The sequence below is a fragment of the Pinus tabuliformis genome, chromosome J (genome assembly GCF_031772625.1).
Source record: "Pinus tabuliformis cultivar Carrire ecotype Pingquan chromosome J, CPIR1, whole genome shotgun sequence".
NCBI lineage: Eukaryota > Viridiplantae > Streptophyta > Pinopsida > Pinales > Pinaceae > Pinus > Pinus tabuliformis.
In genome coordinates, this window is record NC_142295.1 from 1,117,564,473 (window position 1) to 1,117,586,951 (window position 22,479).

At 37.9% G+C, this 22,479-nt stretch overlaps 2 pseudogenes; both read right to left on the bottom strand.

The window, feature by feature from the left end:
• Positions 1-14,604: 14,604 nt before the first annotated feature.
• On the bottom strand, positions 14,605-15,850 carry LOC149230988 (putative calcium-binding protein CML7; annotated as a pseudogene).
• Positions 15,851-16,195: 345 nt separating this feature from the next.
• LOC149230989 (V-type proton ATPase 16 kDa proteolipid subunit pseudogene) lies at positions 16,196-17,028 on the bottom strand (annotated as a pseudogene).
• Between the last annotated feature and the right edge of the window lie 5,451 nt (positions 17,029-22,479).

Consider the following 22,479-nt stretch of genomic DNA (forward strand, 5'->3'; position numbering starts at 1 on the left):
CCTCGCTTGACCTGCTCCAAATGAAAATTGCCTTGTACTTGTGATCTGAAGTTACAATATCACTTTAAAACGCAAAAATTGATCCAATTCAACATTCTGCAACCTCAAAAGTACCTACCCAGCCTACTTACCTAACATTTTTTCTTCTTTTGGTTTGGGTGCACTTAGACTTACAGACCTTGCTTTACAATTTTTATTTTGACTGCCCTCCTATCTAAATCTGCACTTATTTCTGCCAAGGGCCCAGATTAAGCAGTTGGGCTTCTTTGATTCTCTACCTATCTACAAATCTGCCAAGATTAAGCTGTTTGGACAGATATTGATTCTCTATATTCTAAAGCAAGAAATTGAAACCTAGGGAAGCCAAGATTAAGCTATTTGGACTTCCCTTAACAGAACATTCTTCAAAAATGGTTAAGTCATCAAAATTGGAATACAGCAGTGGCATTTACACTGGCACACTTTCATGGCCTCTTCTTTGACCTCTTTCTGGAAATATGGAGCATTGCAGCATGCAAAGTATGACATATTTGGCATGTAAAAATGTCAATCATGAAAGATGAACACCTGTTGCAACAGGAGGCTAACAGTATGGAAGAAAGAATTCAACAATTTCTGTATTCGTAAGAAGACAAGGATGGGGATTTGCAGTATATGTGTTTCTCTTAAATAAAAAAGGGACAAATGTGAAGGGTGAGAAAGAGGTAAGCATTCATAACTTTAACTTTTAAAATTGTATAGTCATCAACTATAAAAACATATTTCTTAATGAATTTCTTTTATGTTGTGTAGATTTAATTGTCAAAGAACTTCAGGATCATCGCAAACAACAAACAAATGAAAGGAAGAAGTTGTACAAGCATCAAAAGAAGTGTTATGATAATCCAAGTAAATATTTGGGTTTGATAATTGATGGTATGGACCAGAAGAAAACACTTTTACCACATTTTGTTCGCACACCCAAAAATTTACAGGAGAAAATTTTATTCAGTTTCACTTGGTCGGTTGTATGGTCTTCAATGGGAAAATGTTGCCAAGGGTGTACTTCACAGCTCCAAATATTCATAATGATACAAATCTGACCATAACCATAATTCATGATGTGATTTCTCATTGGTCTGGTAATCTTCCTGAAGTTTTGTATCTACAATTGGACAACACTTGCTGTGAAAACAAAAATCAGGTTGTTTTGGGATATCTAAACATGCTTGTTGAATTGAGAATTTTTCAAAAGGTAAAGGTTGGTTTCCTTCTTGTTGGGCACACTCATGACCATATTGATCAGATGTTCAGTCGTTTTTCAATCACATTGAGGAGGAAGGAAGTTGGGAGCTTGCCATCACTAATTGAATGTATTAAGAAATCATACATGCCAGAGCCTACTTTTGATGTGTTGGAAGAAACTGTTGACATGCGAAGGTTTATTCTGGGATCATATGGTGAGGGGAAATGCATTGAACAACTTAATGACATTAGCTTCCAACATCAATTTCGTATCAAAAAAATTGATCGGAAAACACTAATATGGGGCAAGAAGTATTCAACTACTACAAAATGGTCACCGTCATCAGGTTTGCAATTTTTGAAGTTCATTCCAGATCATCCAATATTTGCATCAAAAATATTGTTATTACAATCAGTTGGTGAAGTTCAGAATGCACGCAGACAGAATAGAAATATAAATTATTCTGATTGCCTGGAAGAAATTAAAAAATGTATTAGATATACATATGAGTACTTTGACATTGTTGATTCAGTTTGGTGGGAGTCATTTTTCAATAATCAAAGTGATATCATTTCAACAACAACAAATGAAGATATACCTTTGAAAAATCCATTTATCTAGCCACAAAATGTGTCAAATGAACACGAGGAAATAAACATTGTTGAACAGCAACAATCTCAAGGTATTATTAATTCTTCACAGGTAGCGGAAAGAGAGATGTATATTGGTTCTAGAAGATCTCGTGCACAACGTGAAGCCATGGAAGACCTTTACAGGGGTTCAGTACAGGATATTAAGGAGGGTTGCATGATTGCAGTGCCAGCAGATGGAGATCCCAATGGCTATCCATTCTAGGTTGCTAAAGTTATAAAGGTCGTTACAGAAAATGAGGATGTTACAAGTGTTGAAGTACATTGGTATGCCACAAATACACACCCATTCAATGGTGTGTATAATAGAGAGATGGTAGTTGACAAAAAAAATGGTGGAAAGAGAAAAATAAAGGGTACAAATATAAATCGCCGCCGCACAGACATATTAAAATTGGAGGATGTTGACATACTTGTTTATGACTTCAATTTAACAAAGAGAGGAACTCTTCGCTTCAAGACAATAGAGATTCTGAAAAGGTTGTTACCAGAAGGAACAGTGTTGAGATGGCAGTCTGCTGAAACCAGTCGTAGATCTAGAAGAATTTTGGAACCCGAAATGTTGGGCATGCATGTGGACTCAGATGGGGAACTAGTTGATGAAAGAGAAGAATATGGAACATCTTCGTCAACATCTAGTCACTCATCTGAAGATGTGAATTCTGATGGTGTGCAAGGAAATATGAGTGATTTTGAATAATTGTTTAAGACAGTTTATATAACTGATGTATGCATCGTATCTTCAAATAAAATTAATGATTTCCATATGTTGTTAAATGAGAAGTTATGAGGCATTTTTATGTTGTTGGATTATATGTCTTAATTATGATAAATTTTATTATTTAAAATATCTACAATGCAATATTAAATTAGAGATATAATGTATGTTTTATTCAATATACAAATAATGACTTTTGAATTCATTTAGTAATGTAATTTGTTCATAATGTCATGGTTTTTTAATTTTATAGTTGAAAAAAATTCAATTTCTTTTGTATCTAGCATGTTATGGTTGAAAACATGTTGAATTTATACTTAGGAAAGAAAAATGATATTCTACCAAAAATATTAATGTGCTTTTTTCCTCATAAACAACTTTGTTTGGCACATAAAAATTTGGTTTAACTAGCATTTTTTAAAATTTTTGAAAATTGACCCTAAAAAAAAAATCATCATTCCAGTATCATCACTTTTGTTTTGAAGCTATATTTTCCACGAAAATTTCATAGTAAATTTCGTAGTCACTGCCATTTTTAAAACATGTTCAAAATTGACGCCTAAAAAATAAAAACATCCTTCCAGTATACACACTTTTCGTTTTTAGCACTGTTTTTTATGTTTTTTCGGGGTTTTTTGGCCAAAGTTCCCATTTTGAGTTTATAGTTCCCATTTCAAAGTTTACATTGTTAAGAGCCGAAATATGCAACGCTTGGGGACTATTGGGATGACGCCACAGTGGAGAAGGTCATCGAATTGCTTCGGGAATATCGAGATTTATTCCCAAAAAAAATCACGGAGCTAAAAGGGATCCTAGGAGACCTGGGAATGATGAAGATAACATTGAAGCCAGACGTGAAACCAGTTAAGCAGCGACCCTACCGATTGAATCCAAAATATAAAGCAAAGGTCCGCGAAGAACTGGACAAGATGCTGGCAGTAGGAATCATTGAACCAGTCGAGGAGTCCGACTAGGTAAGTGCGATGGTTGTGCAGGAGAAGAAACATAAGGGTGAGATTTTCATTTGCGTGGATCTCAGGAAGCTCAATGATGCTTGTGTTAACGATCCGTTTCCAACACCATTTACAGATGAGGTACTGGAAAATGTGGGTGGGCAGGAAGCCTACTCCTTCACGGATGGGTTCTCAGGATACCACCAGATCAAGATCGCACCAGAGGACAGGAGTAAAACAACGTTCGCCACTGAATGGGGTTGTTTTCAGTACATGGTGATGCCCTTTGGACTGAAGAATGTGCCAGTGATATTTTCACGAATAGTGGTAGCGGCATTCAAGGAATTTATACACAAGTTCTTAGAGGTCTATCTTGATGACTGGACCGTGTTCGGACTAGTTAAGAAACATGTAGCGAGCTTACGGTTAATGCTGGATACTTGCCGCCGACACCAGATTGTGCTAAACCTAAAGAAGTGTACTTTCCTCGTCCCATTCGGGAACCTGCTAGGCCATGTGGTCTGTAAGCAAGGCCTAATGGTCGATCTGGCAAAGATCATTGTCATACTCAATCTGCAAGCGTCACGAAGTGTCAAACAACTATGTGCCACACTGGGACACACGGGCTACTATCGGAAATTCATCAAAATCTATGCCCAGATCACGGCTCCAATGGAATAGTTGCTGAAGAAGGATGCTACTTATTGCTGGAATGAGGAATGCAACAAAAGTCTGGAGACGCTTAAGGAAAAGATGGCATCTGCCCCTATATTGGTCTTTCCAAAATGGGACGTCGAATTTCATGTGCATGTCGACGCGTCATGTATCGCGTTAGGGGCGGTAATTACTCAACCAAGAGCGGAGGGAATTGATCATCCAATTGCGTTCGCAAGTCACCATTTATCAAAAGCTTAGAAGAATTACTCCACTACCAAGCGAGAGGGATTAGCGATGGTATATGCACTTCAAAAATACCGCCATTATCTGTATACCAATCACTCTGCGCTAAAATACCTAGTGAATAAGCCTATGTTGGGGGGGCCCATTTGTAGGTGGTTGCTGTTATTCCAGGAATATGACTTCGAGGTCGTCGTAAAGCCGGGACGTCTAAACGCAGGCCTAGATCACCTATCCCGAATTGAGATAGCGAAGAACCCACAAATTTAGAGGACGGACTCCTGAATGGTATGTAGTGCACGTAGCGGATGGCCACTTTGAGGATATAATCCATTTCTTAACTACAGGAACCACGCCACAGGGATATTTTGTTCAGCAGAAGAAGGAATTGGTGATACGCGCAACAGACTTTACCATGATTGCAGGGCACCTCTACAAGATGGGCAACGATGAAATATTACACAGGTATGTTTTGGAGTTTGAGCGAGGACAGATCCTGACTGAAGCACATGGGGGGGTTGCTGGCAGACGTTATGAGGGTCGTGCCACAGCCCAGAATATTTTTCTCACAGGACTATGGTGGCCAACCCTACATCAGGACTTGAAAGCGTACTGTCGGGCCTGCGACGTCTGTCAATGGACCGGGAAACCATCATGGAGAGATGAAATGCCACTCCAGCCACAGATGACGCTACAACCATTCGAGAAGTGGGAAATCAACTTCGTAGGACCTATCGCACTGCGAGGGAAGACGGGCGCACGCTATATCATCACCGCGACAGAATATTTGACTCGATGGGTAGAGGCATAGCCGGTTAAGGACTGCATGGCTATGACAGCTGCGAATTTTTTGTTCAAGAACGTACTGACAAGGTTTGGATGTCCCAAAATTCTCATGAGCGATCGGGGAATGCATTTTCTGAATGAAACGATCAGCACACTCACTGAGGAATTCCAGATATATCACCAACAGAGTACGCCATACCACCCGCAAGCGAATGGGACCATTGAAGCATTCAACAAAATCTTGGAGACTGCGTTGACCAAGGTTTGTAATGCGCAGTGAAATGACTAGGACTTGTGCATCCCTGCTGTGATATGGGCATACCGAACCACGTGCAAGAAGTTGACAGGCTAGATGCCATTTCGGTTAGTCTATGGCAAGGAGGCCATTATGCCTATGGAATATATTGTGCCTAGTCTACGGATAGCGGCAATAACAGGTATGGCAGACTGCGGGGCTTTGGAGGAACGGCTCACGCAGCTAGAGGAACTGGAGGAGGAATGGTTTTTGGCTGGATTCCATCAGCAAGTACAGAAACAGTGAGAGAAAGCCTGGCATGATCGCCATATCAAGCTGCGCACCTTCAAGGAGAATGATCTAGTATTGCTATACAATAGTAAGTTCGAGAAATTCCCTGGCAAACTCTGAATGCATTGGTTGGGACCCTATGTCGTCAAAGAAGTTACCGATGGGGGCGCGGTTCAGCTTGCCAAACTCAATGGAGACCCCTTCCTGGGAAGAGTGAATGGCAGTCGCCTGAAGCTCTACATGGGTGGGCCGACCGCTTGACTAACCGTTCGAGGGACAATCTCACCGCTCCAGCCAGTTGAAAGAGAGTGCGGGACGGTAAAGCAGTCTGGGGGACAGAGGCGCGATTGCCAAGATACGCGTAGATTTGGCCCATCACCAAGATCGCGATTGCACGGAAAGGAGTGCGCTGATGCGTTGCTAAGAGGAGAGGTGACCATTGCTGTCATTATTCATGAAAAGATGTTTGCATTACGGCAAAAGGGAGCGGGCGGTGGGCAATTAAGAGAAGGAGTACGAGCCAGATATGGAACGAACTGCCACAAGTTTTACACGAGGATGCCAGAACAAGCAGGAGCCAATGAATTTGAAATTCGAAACACTTATAAATCACTAAGGGGCATCCACCAGGCAACCTACAATTCTGGAAAACACAAGCTAGTTACTGATATGGAACTTCTCATTATCTTTGTGCAAGGAGTAAGCCCGAGGATGGTGATATGGCCGATGGAAAGGCAGGACTCTCTGAGGAACATCGTGTTGACAGCTGCAGGCATCCCGCAGAGTTCAGCATCAATAGGGGATGTACCGGAAAATGGGAGACACGAAGCAAAATTGGTCTGGATGTCACCGCCTCGCGCGGGGGCAGGCCGGCGACATACAACAGAAAAGAGAAAGGATGGAAAGATGGAGACCACTGGTAGAAATGCAGTTAATAAGCCGTCTCTAATGTACCTTGAGGATTGGGATCTCGCGGACAGTAGCAAAGGTCTTGCAAAATTGAAACACAAGCTGCAGCAGACAGTGCGAAGAGAAGATATGAAGGTAGGAAGTGGCTACGGTGGTACAAGGAGGTCCCGTATGCGGCTCCCCCACTCGAGCTAAAATCCTATGAGGGGGTGTTCTGTGTTAACCGAGCAGAGCAGAATGAGCATTATCGGTCGCAAGAATTGGTAGAAACAACGAAGCAGGAGCCGAACGAAGCATTGTAGGAGACAACAGAGTAGCAAGACGACGAGCGTCACTCAGAGGGAGGTGAACCGCGAAGCCAAGGTAGCGCATCTCGCCGCACTGACGAGTGACTTGGGATGAGTCACAATGATTGTGTTGGGGGACTGTTGGGTAGCAGAGGTCCCGCGTAATAGTTTTGGGTCTGATAGCCTAGAAATTAGGATAAAAATATTGTAAACCTCCGAAATATGTGGAGCGCGAAATGTAAAAGGTCGAGTCAAAGGGTTGCCCGCCCAAGAAATAATATAGAATAATAGGAAGTAAGTTGGTCCGCGGACCATAGAAAGGTATAAATAGAGCGAGGCTCTATGGGTAGAAGGCAGCTTTTGTTGGGTATGAAATATTGTATCTGATATGTAATGGGTTTTTGAGAAGGAAAGTCTGAAAGCGTCTGTAAGTCTGAGTTGAGGGTATTGGGTAGTGAATAGAGGCTCTGCAACTGTGTGCGCAGAGACCTAGAAGAGTCTGCAGCTATGTGCGTGGACCCCTGCAGCTGAGTGTGCAGGGTGGATCTGGATGTATTGGTGATAAAGTTGGAATAAAGATAAGTTGCTTCTGAAATTATGTGTTAAATTTGAATTATTGCGGACCTGGTTGTTGTATGGTTAATGTAACTGTTTGATTTATGCGCATATGCTTATGTTATGAATATATATGAATCTGTGAGTACTCTGAATGTGCGAACTAGTTAACTCTGATAAATGTTTGCTTAAAGACCCTAAAATTAGAGTGAATCTATAAACAACGCATTAATAAGTAGTAAGAATTATCCTGGGCCCGGATCTGCGTGAAGCAGAGCAGCGCGAAGCTACGGAACGGTGTGCGAAACCTCCAGACCACATCTAGACATCCCCAGGGTGCGGAAACCTGGTTCCAGCACCCTCCCCTGGTACCTCGGGTGAGACCTCAGTCTGCGCTCTGTGGGCTATTGCCGAAAGGGCCGGTAGCTGCGGGATTTTTTTGGCTAAATACTTCTTCCGAACCTGGGTCAGGCCCATATAAGCCAACATTGTATATGTCTTGATTCTAGAATTGTACTAGTTATTTATATTTTCATCTTCGTCTTTGGAAAAGGATGAATACCCCATGTTATGACTGATCCCTTGACAATGCTTCCTAACAATCTTCCTGGGATCATATGCATGGAAATATTTGGTGGTGAAGTGTAGGAAATCCAAATATTTTATCTCGGTTGTTGTTTCCTTGTGACTTTCTAAATCATACAATCTGATTCGCAATGGAAGGATAGGCCAAGGGGTTTTCTTCCTCATATGGAGAATTCCTTATAGTCCCTTGTCCAACTAATTTGCAACTTCTTGCATGACCACTTTGTGGGTCACATATTGCAGCATAAGATGAGGGGTTGTATGACATTTGAAACATCTGATGTATGTTCCCTCGGGAGCTGCAAAATAGTCCAAAATATCCTCAAGTGAATCCTTCACTTGATCATTCATGCATGGTGGATCGGTCTCAATTTGTGGTGCAAAATCGTGTCAAACGAGTATAAACCTTGCCCCTTTCTGACACCGTCAAACTATGGACCCTCATGAATCTTGAAGATTCTCCCAAAGATTCCTTCTTGAAGATGGCTGAAAAATTTGCTTCTCGGATGAAGATTATGAGCACACCACTATGCTCCCTACGAGATTCTTTGAAACATGACTATAAAGTTAGCACCATTCTTCCTTGGTAAAAAATTAGCCTCTAAGAAAATATTTTAGATTCCACACAATTCTGCAAAGATTCCTTGCTGCTAGACACCTGAATGTTTGTTTCTCATATGGGGAAATATAATACACAATTGGACTGCTGGCAAGAAAATGTGCAAAAATGACTATGAAGTTGTCAAATTCTGACACTGGCAAATGTGGCCCTCTAAGGGAATATTTTGAGCATCTTGGAATATTCCTTACTCATGGTTCCACCCCTAATTCTCTCATGGTTCTGTCATCCTCCACTACCCTTCCCCCCGGTCGCATGGCAAATCAAGCATTTATATAGTTTTTCAGACAGACTTGCCAAGGCATGGGTCGTTGACCCAACAGTGGCAGAGTGTGTTTAGCATGGGGGAAGTTGAGGGTTCAAACCCCGCCGCACCACACATAACATATAATAGTTTTGGCATATATTATTTTAGTCCGTCGTTTGTTAAAACCGTCGGCATCCATGGTATATATATGGAGCGTCATTAGATTTTATTGGAACCATCATTTTAAATTTCAATATAATATGGTTTTGGGGTCGCCCGATGGGGGTCGACCCAAGTTGGTCGGGCAGGTTTGAGCCTCGCCAGCCCCGACAATGGCCATGCATTGTATTTTGGGTGCGTTCTACGACACGTACCCTGACCCTTTGGATGTTTCATTATATATACTATGGTCCAAGGTTGGGGCGGGTCTTCCAGGGGTGGCCAACTAACCCCACTTTAGTATGAATGCAACATTGCAACGCGGGGGTGGCAGGGGTGGAAGCCCGCCACCCCTATTATTATATTTTTTTGTTTTATATAACAATATGACCATTTTTAAATTTTCCAAAAATAAGGATCACCTGTATTTTTAAGTATTTGATAAATTCGTTGATTCCAGTGGCCAGATTTTGTGCATCAGGTCTTTGTCAATTTGTTGCCTCCTTAAGCCTTCCATTTGGCCAAGTTTGACCAAAACTTTAACCAACTATAACTTGAACATACGAACTCAGATTTGAGTGTTGTTCACACCATTGGAATCAGGGCGACGAGCACTATGATATGGTCCTCATTTTAGTTCAATCTGAGGACTTTAATGTTTGAGCTTTCCCATAGCCACTCTTGAATTATTAGTGTGTCTAGAACCACCTCAGTCATTCCTCCTCACTGAGGAGCTTTTGGTCCTCCAAAATCATGACCATAATTTGCAAATTTTTTGTTACATTGTCTACACCACAAGTGTCCTAACAGGTGACGAGCCTCAATATTGTAGCAAGGATGTTGCAACTCCTAGGGCTACCAACTTTACTTTATCAACCGGGGGTTTCGTACAATCTTGGAGGTGACAATGCTATATGCACAGTAGATGCACCAATCTACTCTTGTCTCTTTTCAATTGGGGCGATAGACCACTGGGGTTTTTAAACCAGTCTTATATCAACTAGAAGGAGCCTAACTACTAACAATGAATGTACAACTAATCAAGAAATTAAATGCTTGCCTATTTAGGAAATGAAACTTACTGAAGGGAAAATTCTATGAAATGCCATGAAATCATCTAGCTAGGAAATGTCATAATCTACGTGCAAAAGAGAACTAATCTAACCTTGCATTTTATCATCTACTTATTTGGACTAACTGGACATGGAAAGTTATTCTACCACTCTATGATTTATATATGCATGCACTAACTATCTCATGTTGAAATTGCAGAAATAGAGTCTTTTGATTTTTTATTTAGAAATGTAAATGCTAAGTTAAATAATCTGATCTTTGCAGGGGAAAAGGAATGGAAGAGTTGGTCTAGAATAGCACTGAGAGGCATGGAAGTCAAGTGGAGGGCCTACCCTATGTTCAGACTATCATTTCTTCTCAAAACAGGTTGCTACAGGAGATCTTGTAGCTTCTACAGGAACTGCTACAAGATGTCCTGGTTTACTATAGGGTGTCTTGGATTTATACAGGGAGTTAGCTGAAGGCCATAAGAAGGTAGGCAAGGTGAAATGAAGTGCTCGGAAGATGTATGATGGTGAAATAGGGTGTAGGGTAGGTGCACACTACCCAAGGCTTTGTCCAACACTTTAGGATGGTTGGATTTGGCCAAGGTGGTTGTCCACGATGGCTACAACACAGAAATTTGGATTAGGGGTTGGTAGGCCTTGGCAGAAGGTGAATAAGACTTCATTGTTGGCATTATGATACAAGTGTTTTCCTTGATGGAAACTCACCCACAGGTCAATTCAGTTTTGATAAAAGAAACTCACAGTACAACAAGGATATTCAGAGGTAACATGGCAGTGGTACAGAAGAACATGAAGATAGAACTAAGGTCTATTGATCAGAATAAAGAAGGTAAAGGAAAAGGTTGATGTAAAGCAGTTTAAGAAGTATATGTAGGTCCACTTAGTCAAAACAACATATACATGCTGGTCCACAGAACAAAAAGAGAGTATACATATACACGCACTCTCATAAGAGGAAAAGCGCGTGCAGATTGGAATATCAAGGTGTTAGTCCAAGGTATTTGGTCTGAGGTATTGGTCCGAGGTATTTGGTCGAAGGTATTGGTCCTAAGCGGTTTTGGTCCGAGGTATTGAGAAAGGCCTAAAACTATATAAGGAGGAGAAGATCATTAGGCCAAGGTGTGCAAGTGAATGGTATTCTAAGGAATACTTCTATCTGAAGTATATTTTATGTTGCAGGGGTTATGTTTGTGATTTTGATCAGGATCATGAGACTTGAAATGACATATCATTGAATGATCTGATATTGGTTGGGCTAGATTTGATTATGTACACATGTTTTATTCTTTAAATTTCATGATCTGAGTTTGTCGGAAGTTCGGAATAGCAACGACGTTATGAGTTAATATTTGTAGATCTATATGTTGGTTCATCTCGGTAAAAGCGCGTGTACACACAAGTTCTACTCTTCCAAGTAGTGTAGACAAAAGAAAAGCCTTTGCTTCAAATCTAACTGATCTATCTGATCAGTTCTGTTTTTTTACTGTTGTCTGCCAATGAAGTCTTCTTAGATCTAAATGTAAAACTGAATGCATAAGGAATTTGGTATATAATTGATTGATTGTATAAGTGAGAAGGGTGACCTTTGCTATTTCCTGTGCAAAGCTCTGTAAATTGACAGTAGATGCTCAGTATATTGTTGATTGGTACAGACTTGAATCAGAAGTTTTTGTTTCAATAGTTTTGAAGGTATACGTAGGTTTTATTAAAGGAAGTACCGTATACACGCAGGTTGGGTTCAGTAAAGAAGTGTATACATTATGATGCATGATTTCTGAGGTTATAGCTAGTTCTGAATGATGATGTAGGTTTCTGGGTTCAACACAGTGGTCTGGTGACAATGATATGATTGTTCAGATTAACTGAATGTTGGTTGATGCAGTTTAAGTTTCAAAGTTTCTGATGAGTCCAATATGAAAATTTGATGAAACGAGGCCTTCATATGTATTGTTGTGTACAAGCAGCATCCAGTCTGAAAATTTAATCTATGTAAACTTTGAAACGGGAACTGATATTGTTACTCGTTTCGTAGAGATAACAAAAAAGTGACCTGATTTTGAAAAGGGGTGATGCAGAACGCACATGTTTTTTTAGAGCATAGTTTTTGGATGGTAGTGATTTTCATGCTGATTTAAAAAAGTTAGTATTCTGCATCACCCCCTTTTTTTAAAAGACCTATTTTTTGGCTTTAAATTCTCTAATGTATAAAATGTAAATAATTAATTTGTAGATTTGATCATTTTTGAAGTGGTTGTTTTCTTCACATTTTCTTGTTTCTTATTTTAATTTTAACTTTTTTTTTAGTAAGGTTTTTATTGTTTTTCATTTTTAAATTAGGAGGTCGATATTTAGAATTTTCGATATTCTACATATTTATACATCCTTAATTAATTTTTCACTCCACAGGAAATAATTGTTTCTAAAAAACAATATTTTTTAACGATGGACATAAAAATAACCATTTTTAACATAAATATAACTAAAAAACTACACGTTTTGATAATTTTTTGCTAGAATTGACATGTCAAAATCACAATTTTTATACGATAATTTTAACAAAAAATGGTTAAATAATAGCTTTTTTTATGAATTTCATGTCAAAAAAAATAATAATAACCACTTTTTTTTTCAAAAAATAATGATTAACTTAAAAATCAATGCAAAAATCACATATTACAAATATTGAACGTATAACAACCCTAATTGAGTGTTTATTCTTCTCATAAAATGTCAAAGTCAAAACATTGCAAAGCTTGATTTCCAAGCATAACTTAAATTTAATCAACAATGTCACGTAATCCAAACTCTTCGTCCTCTAGAGTTTCATCATTGTCTTCTTCCGTAATATTTTATGTTTCCTTTTGCTCATTTTCCTCTTCTAATGGGTTTTTGATGTCTGTGAATCTCCCAATGTATGTATTTCCAAACATTCCATGTAATGGTGGCTGGGGTTCCTTTGTCTTTTTTGCCACACGTGATTCACTAAAGTCCCCTTTCTTCAACCCAATTTCTTGCATTGCATCTGGAAGAAATTGAAGAGCATTAATTCTTTGCTGAATGAAAGGCTGAAATGTTTAGAAATTTTCTTGAATAACTATTTCAAATACCATTTAAGAAAAGATGGTAATGCAAGCACATACTCAACGCCCATGTCACTTTTATAAAACAGAATGTATTTATCATTTTACTCAACATTCATTTTTATCAAAATTCAATATTTTCACAAACATGAAATCACTTTAAAACATTTTATATCAATTTTATACCAATTTTCAAAATTAATAAAACAAACTCAACTATTTAATAATGGTGAATTGTAATATATAAAAAGAACACCTACCAATGTTAATCAAGTGAAGAAAAAAACACTAAAATTCATCCAAACACAATTAATTTTATATTTATTAAAAAAAATCAAAATTATATATGTTCAAGTCTACATGTGAAATTCATTTATATGATTAAGACTTGCTTACACACTTGTTTCCCTTGTAATCAATTCATCTCAACAGAATTATCAGCGAAAACAAATCTTATCTATGCAAAGAGATAAAAGATAAGCTTCTTCGAAAAACTTTTTTATTTCCACCAAGTGATTTGTCTATTTATCAATTTAATAATGATGTGTGGAATTAAACCATATCAATTTATTAGAAATTATTGAAATTTTTATTTATTAACACCAATCTAGTCAAAACGATCCCAAATCTCCCAAAAACGATTGTTTTAACCTCATGCATTCAAACAAAATGAGCCTAACAGACCCTAAACAAAATGAATTAAGTGAGTTGTTGACTCAGCCTAACAAACCCTAACTGACATAGCCTGATCACATTCCAACTTCAAGTCATTAACTAAAATAGTCGAAAGACCCTCACCCTATATCTCAAGTCTTGAAGCACTTGGTTGCCTTCATTTACCAAACATTGCTTGCGTACGTTTGGACTTGATTTGGTTTATAACAATTTTCTTAGCCAAAGAGAGCAGGGAATCCATTTGTGATTATTTACAGATTTGCAAATGGAAAATGCAAACTATTTTATGCAATCAACGAAGAATTGCAAATTGCAAATTACAGATTTGCAAATGAAAAATATAAACTATTTTATCTCATCAGAACAGAATTGCTCAAATTAAAGTCATCTATTATGATCAATTTATCAAAAAGTTGTGTCATCCATTATGTTTAATCTATCAAGAAGTTTCAAAATTTTAAACTCAAGTCATACATCATGTTCAATCTATCAAAAGTTGTTTACTTCAAAATTTATAATTTATGTATCAATTTTCCCTATGTTTATTTTTTATATAACATAACATATAAGAATATTTTACAAAGCTCCCAAAATCCAGGTCTGACTACTTTGATTATTAATCAAATGTAAAACCAAAATATATTGTTTTGTTTAAAACTCGATCTCGTAGCAGATGTTTCCATCAGAATCGACCTTAATTTCTCGAATACACTCATCGAATTCTGACGGCTCCAGCTTCTCCCCGACGCTGGTAAGAATATGACGGAGTTCCCTGGCAGAAATCTTGTCAGTGCCCTCTTTATCGAGGGCTTTAAAGGCATCCCTGAGTTGAACATGGAAGCTCCCTCCCTTCAAGTTCCATTTCATCACGTCCACGAAGCGAGGGAAGTCGATGGTGTCGTTGATCTCTTCACGTTTAATGATCTCTTTAAGCTCCGCCTGAGTGGGATTCTCCCCCAGGGATCGCATCACGGTTCCCAGTTCAGCCCATCATGGTCGATGTCGAATAGGCTGAACGCCTCCCGCATTGGAGCGATCTGCTCTTCACTCCAGATCAAAACTGAACTTTTACTAAAAAACTATTTTGTTTGTTCCTGCCAAAATTAATTAACATCAAAATTCCCTCTGAAATCCGCTTAATATCGTATTGGATGCCCAGTAAGCATTGTTTGGGGCGATTCGTAGCAGATGGGGTGATTTTGAGAATCGCCGGGTGGTGGGGCGATTCTGAGAATCGCCCCGCCCCATCTACTACGAATCACCCCAAACAATGCTTATTGGGCATCCAATACGATATTAAGCGGAGAAATCCTAGCCCTGCGAAAGATCTGCGGTGATGGCACTGCTGGGAATTGAACTGGGGTCGCCTTGGGTGTTATTGCAATAGGGGGCGATGTCAGTGCTGGTGCCAGAGAGGCTAAGCCCATCAATACCGTGACCAAAATGAATATGACTCTAACCCTAATGACTTCACAACACACCTTATTACCAACTATCTTATATCTGACATTTAGTCAGTAATTTGATCTTATATCTATCATTTAGTCATTAATTTGATTATTTTCTTATTATTCAGTTATATAATTATATCATATTATGTTTGATCCTAAATCAAATATTTATCAGAGTGAGGAAAATCGGTCAGTAAAAGATATATTACTTAGTTTTTTAAATTGACGACAGGATTATCCATTAATTCAATGTAAAAGATATATTACTTGATTTTTTAAATTGACTTCCGCTTAATATTCATTCGCAGTTTCCGTAAAGAAAAACTTGGCAGAAGTACCTACAACAAGTGGTGAATTGTGAGAAGAATATGTACAAGATCTGCGGGAGTCTTATCTTGCTGAACGGACACACCGTAAGATGTATCACACCTCATCTCTTTTCTCATTGAACGTCATTGTCAGTATTAATATGAAAACAACATACAAACAATTATATCCACAAACAATCAAACTGTCGGCCACATACTGCCATGTCATTTCCCGAATATTATTACTGTGATACCATTTCTGCCTCAACTTTATGCTTAAAAATTCCATGGCATTTCCCCAATATTATTGATATGATACCATTTCTGCCTCAAATTTAAAGGCACACACTACAAAATATCCACCTCAGTCACCCTTTCCCACAACAGGCCCATGATTGTTACGTATTAGCTTTGGTCATTCAATTCCATACGATTTGATTTCAAATTCATAACGTGCCAAATGACACCAGCAGTAACGTGCACTTGTTAACTGGTTCAATTTCCACATTGTAATGAGCTTTCAAATTGATCACTAAATTCTTAAGTCTAAAATTCCAAACCAAGAGAATAATAATGAATCTTGAGCAAAATATTATCTCCTACTGGAAACAACAATCACATTTCCACTGCAGAAGACAGCAGTCTTGCTAAAAAACTGACAAATGAACCAAGTAAACAGAAGACCAACTGCAACTTCTTTAATCTGCTCGTGACTGGCCAGCTATAATACCAACTATAAGGCCGTAGAGTGCAAGTGCTTCTGCAAAGATCAATATGAGGATCATACCAACAAAGAGCTTTGGCTGCTGTGCATTTTCTCTGACACCGGCATCACCAACAATACCAATAGCCATTCCCGCAGCAAGACCCGAGAGCCCGCAAGCCAGTCCCGATGACAGATGCGCGTAACCATCAAATAGATAATAGGACTTTGCCTTGGGGTTAATTCATGTGCTGATAATCACAGCAATAATCAAACCATAAATACCCAACACTCCAGCCATGACGATTGGAACAATCGATTTCATCACAAGCTCCGGCCTCATCACACCCATGGAGGCCACGCCCACGCCACTCTTCGCAGTTCCATATGCAGCTCCCATGCAGGAGAACACGAGCACTGCGGCGGCCCCAAGGAAGCCGAAGAATGGAGCAGTCTCATCGCCGCTGAATACGTCCACCATTTTAACTGAGATCTGGGACGAGATTCAAGCTAGAACTTCGAAGGTTTTTTAGAGTTTCAGAGCCTCCAAAGAGATCGAACCTCGAAGCTGGAACCTGCAAGTGCCTAGCCCAATCCAGATGCAATCTCAGAGCATTAAAAAAAGTCATTCAATTCCATGTCAAACTTGTAAATGGAATTAGGTATTAGGAAATGGATTCTGAACTGCACATTGAATTAATGGATAATCCTGTTGTCAATTTAAAAAACTAACGTGGTGGGGCGATTCTGAGAATCGCCCCACCACCCGACGATTCTCAGAATCACCCCATCTGCTACGAATCGCCCCAAACAATGCTTACTGGGCATCCAATACGATATTAAGTGGAGAAATCCTAGCCCTGCGAAAGATCTGCGGTGATGGCACTGCTGGGAATTGAGCTGGGGTTGCCTTGGGTGTTATTGCAATAGGGGGCGATGTTAGTGTTGGTGCCGGAGAGGCTAAGCCCATCAATACCGTGACGAAAATGAATATGACTCTAACCTATGTTGTTGCACATTCTAATGCGTAAAGACAATGAACCTGTGTTGCTGCACATATAATTTCGTACTGACGAGTCATGACAGTGAACTCCATTGTTTGTTCGCCGAGTCTTCCCATAGAAAACATGTTTCTTTATCCCTCTTATGCAAAGTTTTTGACATTAATTTCCGACATTTCTTTGGCATTGTCCATGATTTTCTGCAAATATCCTTGTTGTTAATAGTTCGTCAATCTGGACTACCACGTCCACTATTAGTAATTTTCATCTACAACATTCACAATACTATGTGACATATTTTGTTTTTCTCATCAAATCTGAAAAACAAGTGCAGAACGAAGTCACTAAAGCTCTAGAATGGAATTTGCTTACATGGTAATGAAATAAGTCTAGAAATGGTTAGTGAGTAGATCTATAGGTCTACCTACTCGACCCTCTCCAGGTTGTCTCATTAAATCTGAAAGTGGTGGGAGTTCTGGTGCCATTTGAGGAACTGGTGCATGAAGGTACATTCCTTTCTTCCCGTGACCTACTAGAAGAGGCCTCCCCAGTGTTACAACTACGTTGAATCTACTACCTTCCATTGCAAGGGAAAGTTCTTCGTGTGGCTACCTACTTGAAGAGGCGAACAGTCAAGATTTCCAAAAAGAGAAATGATAATGAGAGATATTGAGAAATCAGTAGGTGTTAAGAAAATGAGGAATTGTTAAAGGATAAGAAATAAATTAAAATTGGCCATTAGAGGAGATGTAGGAATGAAGGTAATTAAAATTATTATAGAGAAAGTTGTCATGAGGCGCCTTATCAAAAAATAGGTTAAATGAGAATCTTTATGAAGGTGGTCAGAAGATAATTCATTTGATGTCCTCGAATATGTCCAAAAATTCCACATTATAATGTAAGAATGACTCTCATTCAAATTCAAAAGTAAGAAGGATATTGAAATTATTCTAATAACTTGTTGGTTTGGGGGTCTATTATGATATTTCTAAAATGTTGGAGGTCAATGTTCAATCCTCAAACTAGACCCTTCTTCATATGACTGGTTTGGATGTTGTTTCTTGGTCTCTCGATGGAGCTTTAGATGAGAGATATATTGGAAATTATTGGAAATGGACTTCATTGGAATACATAAACCTTGAATAAGAGTATTGAACCATGGTGGATAGGATATTTATTCAACTATTAGTTGATTTGGAACTCCATCCAAAGGACATATCCATGTAATGGGGAAAATAAATATTCAATCAACATTTGGACTATTGGAAAGTTCCTTTTAGATGATTGATATTCCATGGCACAATATTTTAAGAGGTGTATTGAGAAAATAAGGAAATATGGGTATGATAAAATAAGGGGGTGGAAGCCTAAGAAAACCTAGAAGTGCTAATATCTAAGGAGAAAAAAGAGGATGGGACAAAACCAATGTTCAAGATTCAAAAAGAAGGTAATGAAATAAGAATAGAGGAGGGCAGAAATTTGATTGTCATAAATGGTGAAAATGTCAAATATTTATTTATTCAAGAGAAAAGAATTTGAAGAGCCCATAAGCATCTTAAAAGGAAGCTAGATACAATAAATCAATGAAACACAATATGATTTATTAGTCTCGTAAATCCATTCTTTGTCGATTTTGGAATATGGTGAGAATTTCATGGATAAACCCATAGATTATACAACATGGGAAATTGATTTGGATATTTTAAAGATTACACATACACCTACTGATTTCTCAGTAAGTGTAGTCTCAATCTAATTGCAAGGTAGTTTTGTTTTATTTTGATGAGTTAAATTGCATTGTAGTTTTATTTTATTTTGATCAATTAAATTGCATTGTAGTTTTGTTTTATTCATGTAGGTTTCCCATTTATTTACTGTAGTTTCTGGTGAGTATAGTTTGGAGTATCTTTTCCTCACTCTGATAAATATTTGATTTAGGATCAAACATAATATGATATAATTATATAACTGAATAATAAGAAAATAATCAAATTAATGACTAAATGATAGATATAAGATCAAATTAATGACTAAATGTCAGATATAAGATAGTTGGTAATAGGGTGTGTTATGAAGTCAATGTCCGATATAAGATAGTTGGTAATAGGGTGTGTTGTGAAGTCATTAGGGTTATTATTGACTCCTTAAATATGACTCAAGGATTTATAAAAGTATTCTTCCAATATTAATGAGTTTCTATGTCTACAATGTAATCAGCACAATGAAATAATAAGCATTTACTACCAACTAGATGTTCATAGTCCCATAAAAGGTTTTTATATCCCTCGTTACTTCCCCCATTGGGGTGCTTTTCATTTATTTTATTTCTCCCTTTTCTTTTATTTAGATATGAGGATGGGTAACATCTAATTGATAATAGTGGGGGAAGCAACACACTGAATAACCATATTAATAGGGGTGTCTCCTTATATTGGGTGTAAATTCTTGACCTAATTGACTTTTTAGAATTGTTGCCAAGGGAGATGTTTTTATGCTGTTGTTAATATATTCGCAGTGAATTTGATAAATGTAATCCTTTCTCAGTGGTAATTGATGTTAATGGAGGTCCAAACTTAGTTTGCTCATTTTGGTTGTGTTTCCCATTGTGGTATTAGTGTCCATGTGCTCCTCATGAGTCACCTGCAACAAAATAAGACAAACACAAAATACCATGTAACTATATTTAAAACGCCATCAAAGTTCATAAGATGACAATGACAGTGACCTTCCTTTAAAGGTTTGGAAAGAAATTAAAATAGATTATTATTATGGCCTTAGATACTCTAATCAAAGTAAATCGAATGGTCGTAGGTAGCTCATTGTATTCTCCATATATGTCGGGTATGATTTCACTGATGATGCATTATTAGGATTTTGATTCACACTAGAGTTATCTTCTGGGAACTTGCTTGTTTTTTCCAATTATTTCATTCTTGAGAGAAAATCCTCTGGCATCTAGGTTTGGGATTTATTGATAGCAAATGAAGTTATCCTACCTTCATTTCTCGGGAACACATTTATGAGGGAGTAATAAGGTTCTTGAGGTGTAACTGAGTTTCTTTAGAACAAGAAACTTGCTTCTGGGATTCCTTGTGAACTTTTTGTGAACATATTTTATGGAGAGGGTGATAATTTTAGCGAGGGTCATTAGAGGAGATTCACTGTAATCTGACTCCAGTTCCTCTTTTTAGCGAAATCTTGGCCTCCTATGAATTTGTCATGCTCGAAATTAAAATAAGGATAATCAGGAAAATGTGCTTGATGTGATATGGTAAATTTTTCCATATATGTTTAGGTGTAATAACCATGGCATGTAATGGTTGAAAACATGTTGAATTTATACTTAGGAAAGAAAAATGATATTCTACCAAAAACATTAATGTGTTTTTTTCCTCATAAACAACTTTGTTTGGCACATAAAAATTTGGTTTTACTAGCATTTTTTAAAAAGTTTGAAAATTGACCCTAAAAAAAAAAAATCATCGTTCCAGTATCATCACATTTTCGTTTTGAAGCTATATTTTGCACGAAAATTTCATATAAATTTCGTATTCACTGCCATTTTTAAAACATGTTCAAAATTTACCCCTAAAAAATAAAATCATCATTCCAGTATACACACTTTTCGTTTTTAGCACTGTTTTTGATGTTTTTTTGGGATTTTTTGGCCATAGTTCCCGTTTTGAGTTTATAGTTCCCGTTTCAAAGTTTACATTGTTTTTATGAAACATGGTCCCTGGAGAAAGAGAGAAGGTCGTAGCCTTCTGTAGGTCGGTGCCTACGTACTAGTAAATACTTGGCTAGTATAATAGCTAGGGGTTTTAGCTCCGTTCTAGTAGAAGCTGGAAAATGAGAGAAGGTTGTAGCCTTCTACAAGTGGGTACCTATGTACTGTTATGAGTCTACACCAGTACAAGGTTGTCAACAGATTTTCTTATTGTTAACAGAAGATAGAGATGACAGCAGCAGGTGGTTTTCACCCACATTGGATTTCCACCTTAAATCTTGGTTTTCATGTGTGTTTCTTATGTGTGATGATGTATTCTATTTTTACTGCACTGTTTAATAAGATATTGATGCACTTCTTAAAGATTAACACATGATAAATTGACTATATCACCAGTTCTCTGTGTATACGCTAGTTTCTATAACCACAGTAGTGTGTACATGCTAGTTAGCTTCACAGAAGTAGCGTATATAAATCTGTTTGGGAAATGAAAAATTATTGATCTGATAATACTAATTCACCCCCCCTCTCAGTATTATTTCCAATAATTAGTATCAGAGTGGGTCCTTTAGAAGAAGCTTGATTGCTTGAAGGTAGATCTTTCAAGATGAATAATCACGAAGGCATGGGATCCATCAGACCACCAATCTTCAATGGGAGAAACTTAGTATATTGGAAAATAAGAACCAGAGCCTATCTACAATCGCTTGGAGCTAATGTTTGGGAAATTTTGCAAGGAGGATATCAATTTCCAGCAACAATTCCTACAGACTCTGTAGGTAAGAAGCTATACAAAACCAATACCAAAGTTGTCAATACATTATTGGGAAGTCTGTCAAAATCAGAATTGGTCAAGGTCATGCAGCTCAATACAGCCAAAGAGATATGGGACAAAATCATTCAGAGCTATGAAGGAGAATCTCAGTTAAAACGTGCTAAGCTTCAAACTCTCAGAATTCAGTATGAAACTCTTAAGATTCATAGTGATGAGAGTGTTTCTAGTTACTTTTTACATATAAATGAGATTTTTAATTGTATGAAGAATTTGGGTGAAGAGATAAAGGAAGCTACTTTAGTTGAGAAAATTTTGAGATCTTTGTCTTCTAAATTTGAGTCAAAAGTTTCTGCCATAGAAGAAAAATAGGATCTTCAAACTATTACTATGACTCAACTCCATGGAATCCTAACTGCCTTTGAAATGGGAAAAGGGGGTCCATCAGATATGAGAGAAGTTTCTTTTAAATCATCAACAAAGGGAAAAGAAAAATAAGAGCGCAATGAATCAGGACACATTTCAGAAGAAGATGATGAAGTAAATTTTGTCAAGAAGCTTCAA